The 14471-nt window shown below is 44.7% G+C and overlaps 1 long non-coding RNA gene across 1 annotated transcript; it reads right to left on the reverse strand.

Moving 5' to 3' along the window:
- Positions 1 to 5792: 5792 nt before the first annotated feature.
- Positions 5793 to 14041, reverse strand: LOC140582312 (uncharacterized). Its single transcript, XR_011985243.1, has 3 exons — positions 12984 to 14041; positions 11898 to 12226; positions 5793 to 11123 (listed from the first exon to the last, which is right to left on the reverse strand). It is a non-coding gene; the product is annotated as an uncharacterized lncRNA (long non-coding RNA).
- Positions 14042 to 14471: the final 430 nt, after the last annotated feature.

Consider the following 14471-nt stretch of genomic DNA (forward strand, 5'->3'; position numbering starts at 1 on the left):
AAAACTGAATACACCAATGGTAAGTAAAGCACTTGGCCTCATAGGTCATTTTAGGGTAGTTGCTAAGATAATAGTTATGCAACTTATTGAATCTTTCCATTTTTTCAAAAACAACGGAAGGGGACATAAATGGGGGTGTCGGACCCGTAACCAGCTGAGATGAGGGGTGCACTGGAACCTGATACGGAGGGGTGGGATGAACCATGTCCGGAGCTGAAGATGGATGTGGGGCTGGGCTTATAGGTGAGACTACGTGTGGTGACGGAGGAGGAGAGTCTGTAAAAAAAGATGGAGATGGAGAGGAGACAAAAGAGGATGGGATGGGTGACGGAACTAAGAAAGAAGTGGAGGAGAAGGTGTTGGAGCACGGCGTCTCCACCGGGTTCGTGGATGAGAAGAGATTCACAGCTGACAAGGGGAGAAGTTGCAAATCACCGGTTTATTGTCTGACAGATTGCAATCCGGGAGCGGCCGTCTGACATGCATTCAGCATGTACAGGAGGAGGCTCTGCCATATGTATCAGCTGTATCCCTTTTAAAGCCCTTTGGGCATCTCCCCCCCCCTTTCTCAGTACCTTCCCTCTACTTGACAACCACATGTGTGACTCTAGCCGGCTCGTAGTTGTCCTTCTGGAAGGCTAAAAGATAAGTAGGGGCCGCTGATATTCTCTGTCGCCCCCCCTATCTGTTCCGATTAGGTAGCCTTGCCTTGCCGGCGCGCCAGTCAGTTGTTGTTTCAGTTAACTGCATTTTTTAGAATGAACCCCCCCCCTTTTCATCATGCCCTGCTTTAAGCTATATTCTCTTTTACCTCTATTCATTGTATGTTATTTATAATTCTATTTAATCCCACAAAGGCCGGTGAGCAGGGCTCAGGCTCAGGCTCTGACACTGATGGAGTGCGACACAGGATGGTTGCAACCTCGTCGTCACTCTGGGTGAGATCCTCACACGGGATCTTCTCACCCACTTGGGTTGAGTCAAAGGGGTTTGCCAATTTGCTGTTACTGAAGCGTACTAGATTCTGTAAATTTTTTGTAAATGGCCCCTTTTGTTTTTTACACCAATTTCTACGTCCTGACCGGCCTCCCGCCGAATGAATTCCGGGTCGCTGCTCGTGCGGTCGACCGGCTGGTTAGAGGAGCGACGTGTGTATCGTATTTTATCGTTCTTGTTGGTTTGTTTTTGTTTTTCTGCGTGCTTCGGTACAGTCTTGCACAAACTGCTTTGCACTTTTAACGGAGCTGCTTCTTTTTTTGAGTTTCTCTCTTATTTTTCCATACTTTTTTCCTCAATACTCACGGAGCGCTCTAGACGCGCTCACTTTGCGCTGTCTCTTTGTTCTAATCACGCTCACGTTACGTGGCTGCTTGTTACTCCGGACACAATTTTTATTTATTTATTCTTTTAATTATTATTTTATTTATTATTATTATTCCCGGAACATACCCCAGCATGAATATCTGTGAGATTTGTGCATTTTTTTGGACAATTGCATGTACGCATTGGCTGCTTATCTGTGAGTGTGCGTCTTTTACTGGACACAACCCTCCCGACGGATCGCGGCTCATCTAGCACAGAGATCGCTTAATTCAGCTTGGACTACAGACTCAACACTCCACAGACACGGTCAGCTTTCCAGAGGAAATTCTCCGCGTGAACTCCTCCAGCCAGCATAAATTCACACACAAAAAGGTAACCAGAAGAGGGAAGAAAAAGGGTGGCGTTAAAGCCAGGCTTAAAAGGGAGACCTTTAAACAGCGAGCGCTTCCGTCCATCATCCTGGCTAACGTTCGCTCTCTCCGCAAAAAAACGGATGAGCTGCAAGCTAGCGTTAACCATGTGCATGAATACAGAACTGCTTCTATCCTGGCATTTACGGAAACATGGTTAAATGAGAGCGACAACGATGACATGCTACACATTGATGGCTTCACCCCCCCGGTACGTCTGGACCGCGTCAGTGTGCTCTCCGGTAAACATCATGGAGGAGGCGTGTGTCTCTATATTAATTCACGCTGGTGCTCCACAGACATCGAGCTCCTGGCCCTTTCTATCTCCCCAGAGAATTTCCACAACTTTTCCTCATTTTGGTCTACATCCACCCCAAAGCCAACGCCGCCACTGCTACGGAGCACATCATCAACACTCTAAATAAATTTGAACAGTTATCACCGGACTCCCCCAAACTCGTTTTGGGAGATTTCAATCACTGTTCGCTTGACAAGTCCCTCAAAGGATTCCATCAGTACGTCACATGTACCACCCGCATGGGGAAGATTCTGGACAAATGCTATGGTTCAGTCCAGGATGCATACAGATCTCTTCCCCTCCCCCCTCTCAGCTTGGCTGATCGTCATACAATCCTGCTCGCCCCAGCATACACGCCAATCATCAAAAGGGCAAAGAAGGTTGTTACAAACATCAAACAGTGGACAGCAGAAAGCATCCAAACCCTACAAGGATGCTTTGAATCTACAGACTGGGACAATCTTCTTTCTTCCAACAATATACATGAGCAGGTAGACACAGTCTCATCATACATCTCCTTCTGCGTTGACAATATCATCCCATCAAAAACAGTCACCATCTTTGCCAACAATAAACCTTGGATCACCAAAGAGCTCAAGGAAATACTAAACAAAAAGAAAAGGATTTTCTTTACTGGCTCTGAATCAGACAAGAAGGAAATCAACAGAGAAGTCAAACTAGCAATTAAAATGGCAAAACTGAAATACAAAGACAAAGTGGAGCAGAATTTTTCAGAGGGGAACCTCCGCTCTGCTTGGCAGGGACTGAAAACCATGGCCACTGTGAACACAGCTGTCTCCAGTCCCAGAACCATCCACGTTGAGGGCAGCAGCGACACATCACTCCCTGATGACCTCAACTCCTTTTACACCAGGTTTGAGTCAGACAACTCCACTCAGCTCCAGAGTTTAAGATCCTCACTTAAATCAGACAACTCCGCACTCATCTTCAACACTCTGGACGTAGTGAATGCCCTTAAGATGACTAGAGAGAGAAGTGCACCCGGCCCAGACCACATCTGCAGTGGAGTCCTGCGGCATTGTGCTCAGCAACTAGGTGGCGTATTCCGGACCTTGTTCCAGAACTCTATGGACAGCGGCATAGTACCCCGCCTCTGGAAACATTCCACAGTCATCCCCATTCCTAAAAAAAGTATAACCAAAGTTCTGAATGATCTTCGGCCCGTGGCTCTCACCTCTCTAGTGATGAAAGCCATGGAAAGGGTCGTAAAACACCACATCATCAGAACAACTAACCCCTATATGGACCCGCTTCAGTTTGCATATCGCACAGACAGAGGTGTTGACGACGCAAAATCATTCATTATAGACACCATGCATAAACATCTGGAGCAGCCTAACTCATCAGTTAGACTCTTGTTTGCCGACTTTTCCTCAGCATTCAACACTCTGCAACCCCACATCCTGGCTACTAAACTCTCCCTCAACTTTCATCTGGACAACCAGTTAATCCTGTGGATATTGGACTTTCTGACCAACAGATCACAGAGGTAAACAATACTCTCTCTGACCTCCGTTATACCTCTACCGGGTCACCACAAGGATGCGTGCTGTCTCCTCTGCTCTTCATCTTATACACGGATGACTGCAGAAACACACAGCCCAACTGCCATCTGGTGAAGTACGCTGATGACTCCATCCTCCTGACTCTGCTGTCAGGCCCCTCACACAACCATGGTCACGCTCTGCAGAAGTTTGTGGGCTGGTGTGACACCTCATGTCTGGAACTAAACGTGACTTACTCCAACAAGCAGAGAGACCTGGCTGCAGCAGTTACCACCTTCATCCATGGTAAACCAGTAGAGCTAGTCCAGGAGTATAAATATCTGGCCACCATCTTTGACCATCTGCTGAAATTCTCCTCCAACACAGAGGAGATTCTTAGGAAGTGTCATCAGCGGCAATACCTCCTTAGGAAGCTCAATTCCTTTGGAGTCAGGAAAGACATTTTACGGTCCTTTTACTACTCCTTCATAGAGAATGTCATCTCATTCTCCATCATCTGCTGGTTCCATTCCACCAGCATGCAGCACAGAAATCGGCTACAGAGCACTGTCAGCATGTGCTCTAAGATTATTGGTCTGCCCTTGAGATCCATATCACACATCTGCGACCAGCAGACACACAGGCTAGCACTCAAAATCATTAAAGACCCATCACACCCGCTGAACTCTGCCTTTGAGTGGCTCCCCTCCAAACGTCGGCTCCGATGTCCCGGTTGCAGGACACAGAGGAGGAGGGCCACCTTTGTTCCTAAAGCTGTCCTTCTTTTGAATTCCTGACACCCCCCCAAACCCACCATTATCACCTCACACTCCCACCTCCCCTCCCCCTACAATCCAGACCTCCTCTGATCTCTCATCTCATCTCTCTCTTTTTTTTCCCCACTTTCATCATCATGCATCTTATTGCCTCTGTACTTTAAGCTTTATTTATTTTGTTCATAGTTCATTATGTGTGTGTGTCATTTGTTGTGTTACTACTGTTATTTGTGTGCGTTGCTCCTCTGTGCCTTTTAAATTGCCCCTCGGGGACAAATAAAGTTTTTTGAATTGAATTGAATTGAATTGTATTTCTACGGCGTCCTGAGCCCTGCTGACCCCTGCTGGTTGCCACCGGGGAGGGAGTAGACGCAGTGGCGGCAGACACGGTGATGGAGCTGGGTGCCGCCGGCCCAGTGCGGCATTTCCTCCGACGGCCTCCACCACTGGTGCTGGTTCGTCCTTTGGGGTTAAGGTCACATTCGATCTTCCTTCTTCCTCATACTTTTTCTACCTCCAGCTGAGGTCCATGCTTAGGGCCTGTAATATCTCTTTTTCCTTGCTTCTTCCTCTTCACCCGCTGTGCAGATTTGCTCTGTCCTTTCACCTGTTTCTCCTGATCGTGCCATTCCCACTGTCTGGAAGTCTCCTGATCGTGCCATTCCCACTGTCTGGAAGTCTCCTGATCGTGCCATTCCCACTGTCTGGAAGTCTCCTGATCATGCCATTCCCACTGTTTGGAAGTCCACCTTCCTTGATCTGCTTCTGCTGGAACTCTCTGCAGCCTGGATTAACAACTCGTCTGGTTCTACGATCCAGAGCTGGCTCCATGACGTGCAGCTGGTAAAGGACTGGCTGTGGGTCACGTCCTGAGGCCGTATTCCTTGTTTTTTGTTTTGATTTTTACTTTCCTAATTTTGACATTTCTTACTGATTTAAGTATGTTATTTCTTTTCTCCTCAGTTTTTAGCTGCACTCTTTGGGGCTGGGTGCTGCCGGTGACCACTGTTGGTCCTTTGTCTCTTTTCCTTTGAGGTGCTGTCTCAGAGTGTATTGGGGGGGGGGGGGGGTCGAGTGTGTTTTGTTCTGTTCCGTCGTGTTCTTTGTTATAAAATCTCCAATTAAAATTTGATCACAAAAAAAAAAAAGAAAAAGCAGAAATCCTAGTTTCGATAACTTGAGAGTGAAGATGCAATCCCTAATACTAATAATGCAATTTATGGAAATTGAAAGATATATAAATGATTTTACTTAATAGTCAGTTCCTGATGTCAGCATTTGGATTGAGCAGGCTGCTATTGTAACCGGCTCGGCTACCCCTCTGCGTTGTGTTGTATGTTGTGAAATAAACACCGGAGTCAATCTGCTGGATCAGTTGTATTTTACGCTGCATAAGTAGAAAACATGCAGTTAATTATCCGTTGTGCAATCTTGCCTGCTCCTGCTCGCTCTGCTCAGACCTCCCGCGGACTGAAGCAAGAGTTCACAATACAGAGGATTTGTATTTACAAGAAGTAATTGTAATATAAAGAAAATAGTAGTAACTAGTAATCACTTCAGTACAACATGACCGTATCTGCAAAATATATCTTGTATATAACACTTTTCTTAATACAATCAAAGTTTCCAGCATATTATATAAACATAAAACCAATTTAAGTTTGAACACATATAACGAAATCATAAAAATACATAAAAAACTGTACCTGCATAAGTAGAAAACATGCAGTTAATTATCCGTTGTGCAATCTTGCCTGCTCCTGCTAAACATTCACACACAGAAGAAAAATCAGCAGTCACGCTTCACAGGCCAACTTTTACGCAGACAACGACACACTGCATTCCCTCGATTAAAACTACACTTTTGCAGGTAAAACAACTTTAAATTCGGTTCTAAGGAAAGACAACATATTCGCATAACTCATTTATCTATCGCAATAATACATAGATAAAATATATAGTAATTATTTCTCTTTTTACACATTTTCGAACAGGACTGAACAAAACGCATACCTCGCTCTGCTCAGACCTCCCGCGGACTGAAGCAAGAGCGCGCAACACGTCAATGACGTCACAGCAGCGACGCACACAGAACTCATCAAGAAATGAAACTTTCTCCCCTTCTTTTCTCATAAACAGATATACATATTAATTACTAACAGAAAAACATACAGATTTTGAGTGAATTAATAATAATTAATAATGTTGATTAGATTTCATTTAATCAACACCTGCTACATTCACCCCCTTCTGAATTCACCAAAATCGCACAACTTAATCAGTTCCACTGAAACATTTGACCAAGATAACCAAATTGTCTCCACCTATTTCAGCTTAAAAACGCTACCTTCTAAAAAGGTTGAGAGAAATTCAAGGGTGATCAGGCCTTAAAACCCTCCCAGAATAAAATGATGCCTGTTACACCATACCAGGTTTCAAATCGCAAATCTTTGGTCAATTATATCACATCTATAAATCATATCAAACGAATTGGTTCATAAACATAGGGATTGAGCTGTGTCAAAAGAAAATCTCGGAGGATATGAACTTGAACAATAAAATAACTCTAAAACAAGGTGAGTAATGACTGGGACTTTCTACCCAATGTGGTTGTAATTGATTTAAGTGTTAACGGTCTCTGAGCCATAGATTCAATGAGACGATTGACTTTTTTTGACCACTCTACCGGCACGTGTGGCTCTTTCTTGAGTATTTTCAACACCCAGAGTGGCTATGTTTCCAGTCTCTTGATTAGGTTGTTCAAGTTTAGACATGTCTCCTGTCTCTATAATGGGAGTGGTTCTGTCACTATTGGAATTGAAACAGCCCGTCTGACTATTACAAAGGTCTGTCATAGGACTTTCATCCTCAGAGGGCTTCTCAGAGCAATCATCACCTTGGCTCTGCTGTTCTCCCTCAGAACAGAACTGTACCGATCCAGTTTCACTTTGTGAGCTCTGACCCAGGGAACGTTCTGTGTCATCCAGCACCCAAAGACTTGTTCGTCTCTCTGAACTTTCACTCTCCAAACAATCTGTAAGATCCTGGGGCTGTGAGTGGGCGACTGACCCCCGTTCATCATCACTTCCATCAAGATGTGAATTACCGGTCCCTCCAGATTCCATCTGGACAGGTAAAAAACTAATGTCCAACAAGAGATTGCGATGTACAACTCTTGTAGCCCCTTTTCCATCTTGCACCATGTAGGTATGTGTCCGAGGGTTCCGGTTGATGACTACGTAGACGGTTGCCTCCCACTTATCAGCAAGTTTCCTCCTCCCCCTCTCTCCCTTATTAGCAATCAGTACACAATCTCCAACATTCAAGTGGGTACCTTTTACTCTTTTGTTATAACCCCGAGCTTGTTTTTGTTGCTCTTTGGTAGAATGCCTTTGTGCGATGGATGCTGCCTCATGAAGGTGAGAGAGCAGTGTCTTGGCGTGACTACTATAGTCCACTACCATGGGGTCTCGCAATACTTGCCTAAACATCACGTCTACCGGAAGTCTCGGCACGCGGCCGAACATAAGGTAAAAGGGTGGAAAGCCAGTCGTTTCGTGCACAGTGGCATTATAAGCAAACGTTAGGGACTGAATTTGTTGGGGCCACTGATGTTTAGCTTTTAATGGCAAAGAACGCAGCATAGATCCTAGGGTCCTATTAAATCGTTCAGTTCCTCCATTGCCCATTGGATGATAGGCTGTTGTATGCGATTTAGCAACTCCTGACAAATTAAGTAACTCTGCGATCAAACCACTCTCGAAATTAGCACCTTGATCTGTGTGTATACGTTCAGGGAATCCGTAAACACAAAAAATTTGATCCCATAGCTTTCTGGCCACCTGCTTAGCTTTCTGATTGGCACACGGAAATGCATGGGCCAATTTCGTGAAGTGGTCCGTCACTACCAAGACATCGACAGAGTTTTGCTTAGAGTCCTCTGCACTCCAAAAATCCAAGCATACCAGCTCCATGGGTGCTGAAGTTATGATACTCTCCAATGGGGCTCTAGCAGATGGTTCAGGTGATTTGGCGAGAATACATCTTTGGCAATGTTTAACATAGGACTTAATGTCTTGCTCCATCTTAGGCCAATAGAACCGCTGCCTTGCTAAATAAAGCGTCCTTGCTTGACCTTGATGTCCCACATGGTCGTGGATGCCACTCAAAGCTTTAGCCTTAAGACTTTGGGGAAGCACATACTGGTATCGCTTCTGCTTACTCATTGGATCTTTGGTCACTCGATAGAGTATACCATTCAGAAATGTAAGTCTATCCCATTGCTTACTGAGAGAGAGTGCACTTGGGCTGAGGTTTGCTTTTTCATGTCTGGAAGGTCTTCTTTTGCGAGCCACAAAAGGGACAACCACCGCTATGCTATGGTCTTCTTCCTGCTTTTGTTGGAGTTCCTGCATAGAGAGTTCCGATAACGTGTCCAGACTTGATGATGCGAACTGCTGAACAGACTGGATCAACTGCACTGCTCTGGACTCTGCTGCTAGTTCCCAGTTGTCATGTGCTTCACAGAGGGCATTTACTTCACCAGCATTACAAATACCTGAGCAAGTTACTGGAAGAATTTCTCTTGGGTCAGTCTCTGATTCCTGGCGGTGACATAAAACCTTTAGTCTAAATGTGTCCTGGATCCCTTCCTCGCTAACTCCTTCAGCCTCTGACAGCAGACTGTCATACTGTTCACTGAGCAACCTATGGCTGATCGTCTTCGTAAAAGGGTCACGGCTAAGTACATCAGCCACCACATTCTTGTTTCCCGCTATGTGTCGTATTTCAAAGGCGTAAGGGGCTAGCTTTGCAACCCAGCGTTGTTCGCAGGCATCTAATTTTGGTTTAGTCATTATGTATGTCAACGGATTGTTATCCGTCCATACGGTGAAAGTGTTTCCTTTAAGCCAATGACTAAACTTCTCACAAACACTCCACTTCAAGGATAAGAATTCCAGACGGTGAGCCGGGTATCGTCTCTGTGAGGTAGTAAGCGTTTTGCTTGCAAAAGCGATGGGCCTCGCTTTGTCCTCACCCAGGGGTATCTGAGACAATACCGCCCCCAACCCATCTAATGAAGCATCTATAGACAGGATGAAGGGTCTCGAAAAATCCGGATGCGCCAAGACTGCGCAGTTCAACAGCTTCTCTTTTAGAGTGCTGAAACTTGTATCGCACTCTGTTGTCCAGTCAGAGGCTTTCAATTTTCTAAAGGTACCAGCCAGTTTGGTGATCTTTCCCCTACATTTCCTCTTTTGACCAGCAGTGAGGACAAACAAAGGTCTAGCAATGGCAGAGCAGTTAGCTATAAAATGCTGATAATAAAAGATCATTCCCAGGAAGGACTTGATTCTTTTTGCTAAAGGAGTAATTTTGTCATCTTCCATGAGGTCAGACGTGGTCATGCGGGAGATCACCTCTACCTTTCCTGGGTCCACAGCAACTCCACCCCCTTTGACGACATGCCCCAAGAATCTCACAGAAGTTTGCAGAAGGTGACACTTTTTTGGGCTCAGCTTCAGATTGTGCTGGCGGAGTCTTTGGAATACTACTTCTAGCCTACTCAAAGCTTCCTTCTCAGTGGCTGCAAATACTAGTAGATCATCCAAGTAGCACAATAGCTGGGTGAAGTTAAGGTCGCCAAAAACACTCAGCATCATCCGCATAAAAGAAGCGGGACTATTGCATAGGCCTTGTGGCATGCGATTATATTCATGTAGACCTAGTGGTGTGATGAATGCGGTGTATTTTTTGTCTTCCTCGTGCATAGGTATATTATAAAAACCTGAAGTCAGGTCCATAGTACTGAAATAGACATTCCCGCCCAAAGACGCCAAACAATCTGACTGGTGCGGGAGTGGGTGCGCATCTTTTAGAGTCCTGGCATTGAGCCACCTAAAATCGGTGCAGATTCTCAAACTGCCATCTTTTTTCCAGACCATTACCAGTGGTGAAGCGAATTCACTGGTAGACTTCCTTATTATGTCTTGATCTTCCATGTCTGTCAGGGCTTGCCTCAGTTTTTGGTAATGGGCTGGTGGAACTCTACGGTAAGGAAGGCGAAAAGGTCGTTCGTCAATCAGGCGAATGCGATGAGAGAAACCTTTTGCCTCACCACAATCCAAAGCGTGTTTTGAGAAAATGTCATTATGGCTAATTAAAAGCTGAACTAACTCCTGTTGGGTGGAGTGACTGATCTGGCAGAAATTGATATCTATTCCTTCTAGGCCAACCTCTGCGAGCTTCTTTTCAAGATCCGCACAGTTTGATTGAGGATATGCTGCTGACTGATCCTTGGTCTCTACCTGACTGGTGTTCTGGAAAACTGTGAAATCTTCAGCAGCCACACAGGGTGACACATCAGCCAGTTTGCAATTCCTCTTCAAAGTTACGGGCTGACCAGAAAGGTTCATTATCTTCATGGGGATATATCCATCGCTCCACATGGATGTAATCACCCGTCCAACTAGAATATTTCGTGGCATGGACTTTGAAGATGTGGGTTCGACGATCACTGTGCTTCCTGGGGACAAAAGGATGTTTTTCGGCAGTCTACCCCACACAAGATGCTCGTGTCCAGCCAAGAGTGTTACAGCCTGAGTCAGCTTTACAGTCCCGACTTTACTAGGGATTTCGGCACCCTGCCATCTTGTCACCCCTGCCATCATATCGAGAAATAGAGAAGTGTCGGAGCCCTCTGACACGTCACAGTTTTGAGCAGTCACCCTCCAATAATCCTTGCTGCTTTTCATCTCATGCATGAGATACTTTATGACATTAGATCCAAGGATGAGGTCATCCTTCTGCCCTGGAACAACAAGAATGGGAACAATGCACTGTGTACCATACACATCTATCTCCACTTCATACGCACATTTAGGGTGGGTTTGATGACCCCCACAACCGATTAGGATGACTTGCTCACTCAACTGTTTGTCTTGAGTGATTACATTTTTTTTAAGCATACAAGATGCAGTGTCTTCACTTACTGTACAAGCCATGGAGCCAGAATCTAACATCCCTTTGACATGAAATGTTTTATTCACGATCACAGGGGCATAAAACAGATCACTGAATAGTTCAACTCTTTGTGAATTTTGCACGATTACTTGAACACCTTCAGATTTAGCTGCGGTTGTGTTCTCATACCATAACTCCCAATCAACATCTTTTTGGTCGAGGGTCTGATTTTGTCCACCCACACATCCCCTCTCCATATGCAGGTCTGTTAGTTTAACGACGGCTGCCCCTGGCTCGTATGCATACCAGGACCACTGGCCCCAGATCTTGGTTTGCGACACTCTCTCTTCCAATGTCCTGGCTTAAAGCAAGATAAACACAATCCATCACGTCTGCAATGCATTGCAGTAGAGTGGTCAGTGGCTTCGCAAACTCTACATGGCTTTCGGAATGGCTGAGGTCCACTTGACATGTATGGGGTCTGAACCCCATACGCTTGGTGGTTCTGCCTTAACACACGATCAAGCTGAGCAATGAGGTTCTGCAGACTGGTACTACCAGGCGATGTACTAACACCACCCACAGCTTCCATTTGATTTTGTGGACTTGCTAAAGTACCCACCTGGATAGATTCATCAATTGCAGCAGCCTGTACATTCGCAGTAGCATATCTCCCTACATCTGAACGTCTTGATTTAGCCCGTTGTTGCTGAATCCTCAGTTGTGTCTGATGCTCGTCGAGGCGTTCCTGAATCTCACTAGCTTTCCACTTATCCGCCGTTTTGAACTTTAACACGGCAGAGAGAGCTGGATCCGGGCAATGTTTGACGAACATCATCGTCACCTCTTTACTTGGATCTTCAAGGTTGCGGCCCTGCCTTTTCAAACAATCTTCTGCCACGTCAACCGCTTTATTCAAACGAATCCAGTAATCCATTGCGTTCTCTCCCACTGTAGGTAGAGTACTATAGAAGTCAGCAAGTGGCATTGCAGAATACGTCAGTTCACTGAAGTGCTGCTTTAGAATGTCGATAATAACTCTCGGGTCTTCACCAGGTTTTAGGGATGGGTTACTGCGTAATGTGACTCTGATTATGTCTCTTGCTCTCCCTCCAAGTCGTGACATCATTTCCTGAGCCTGCTCTTTTGTGGGCACACCTCTCTTCCTTAGATATACATCAACTTGCTCTTCCCATTCGTGGATAGAAAGTTTATCCGTGTCATCTCCACGAAAGCTTGGCGGCTCTTTCACATCAGACTGCATCACCAATTTTACACCGGTCATGGTCAGTGAATGAGAATCAGCTGAAGGTGGTTCTAAACCTACACTCTGGCTGTTTGTTACTTTTGCTTCCTTCTCATTTCCCTTCATTAGCTGTGCCGAAATTGACTGTCCTATTTCATGAGCTAACTGTGTAATGAGATAGCTTAAATCAGTGGAAGTTGTATCTGACCTGGGAACCTGACGTTCAGTCTTTACGCGTGTGGAGCAAAACACTGGGGAGTCAGCAGTACCCATAGCTCCAGGTGTGTGAGCCATATCTCTCAAGAACTGGCCTCTCCCCCCACCAATGTCCATATCATCCATAACATAGGTATACGACATTGCAACAAAATCATTTACAACAATCAGACAATGGAAAAAAAGATATATATATTTTTTTTTTTTTTCTTCTCCAAACTGGGAAAAAAAAGATAGTCTTTGTACCTTTCTCCAGCAGATTAGATAGGAAAAGGGTTCAACCCAATTCGCGGAACGAAGAATGCTGTACTCAGCAACATCCGGCGGTCAATCTGACGTTGATCCTTCTTAAGGATCCGGGTCACGGCACCAATGTAACTGGCTCGGCTACCCCTCTGCGTTGTGTTGTATGTTGTGAAATAAACACCGGAGTCAATCTGCTGGATCAGTTGTATTTTACGCTGCATAAGTAGAAAACATGCAGTTAATTATCCGTTGTGCAATCTTGCCTGCTCCTGCTCGCTCTGCTCAGACCTCCCGCGGACTGAAGCAAGAGTTCACAATACAGAGGATTTGTATTTACAAGAAGTAATTGTAATATAAAGAAAATAGTAGTAACTAGTAATCACTTCAGTACAACATGACCGTATCTGCAAAATATATCTTGTATATAACACTTTTCTTAATACAATCAAAGTTTCCAGCATATTATATAAACATAAAACCAATTTAAGTTTGAACACATATAACGAAATCATAAAAATACATAAAAAACTGTACCTGCATAAGTAGAAAACATGCAGTTAATTATCCGTTGTGCAATCTTGCCTGCTCCTGCTAAACATTCACACACAGAAGAAAAATCAGCAGTCACGCTTCACAGGCCAACTTTTACGCAGACAACGACACACTGCATTCCCTCGATTAAAACTACACTTTTGCAGGTAAAACAACTTTAAATTCGGTTCTAAGGAAAGACAACATATTCGCATAACTCATTTATCTATCGCAATAATACATAGATAAAATATATAGTAATTATTTCTCTTTTTACACATTTTCGAACAGGACTGAACAAAACGCATACCTCGCTCTGCTCAGACCTCCCGCGGACTGAAGCAAGAGCGCGCAACACGTCAATGACGTCACAGCAGCGACGCACACAGAACTCATCAAGAAATGAAACTTTCTCCCCTTCTTTTCTCATAAACAGATATACATATTAATTACTAACAGAAAAACATACAGATTTTGAGTGAATTAATAATAATTAATAATGTTGATTAGATTTCATTTAATCAACACCTGCTACACTATATTTGGTGCACATGAACCTTTCCAGCGTTGTTTTTCGCTGTTGTTCTGCATATCAGGGAATCTGTGCACCAACTGTCGTGTTTTTATAGGTCAAGTTCCCCTGTTGAAACGCAGGCGGCCCAATTCAAGACCAGCGCATAAGTCTCCAAAGCCTATATTTCCTGTATCCAATAAGATGACAGAATTTTTCTCAATGTGCAATACTGACTGCCAAGTGTGATATCTGTGATGTGTGTGATGTAGTTTTGTTGTAGAGTGACATAAGGATTCAGTTTAATTAAATGTGCTGTCCCCTGTCTTTTTAATCCCAAAGGACGAACCAGTACCAGTAGTGGAGGCCGTCAGAGGAAATGCCGCACTGGGCCGCCGGCAGCCAGCTCCATGACCATGTCTGCCGCCACTGCGTCTACTCCCACC

This window comes from Paramormyrops kingsleyae, chromosome 24 (genome assembly GCF_048594095.1).
Source record: "Paramormyrops kingsleyae isolate MSU_618 chromosome 24, PKINGS_0.4, whole genome shotgun sequence".
Lineage (NCBI taxonomy): Eukaryota > Metazoa > Chordata > Actinopteri > Osteoglossiformes > Mormyridae > Paramormyrops > Paramormyrops kingsleyae.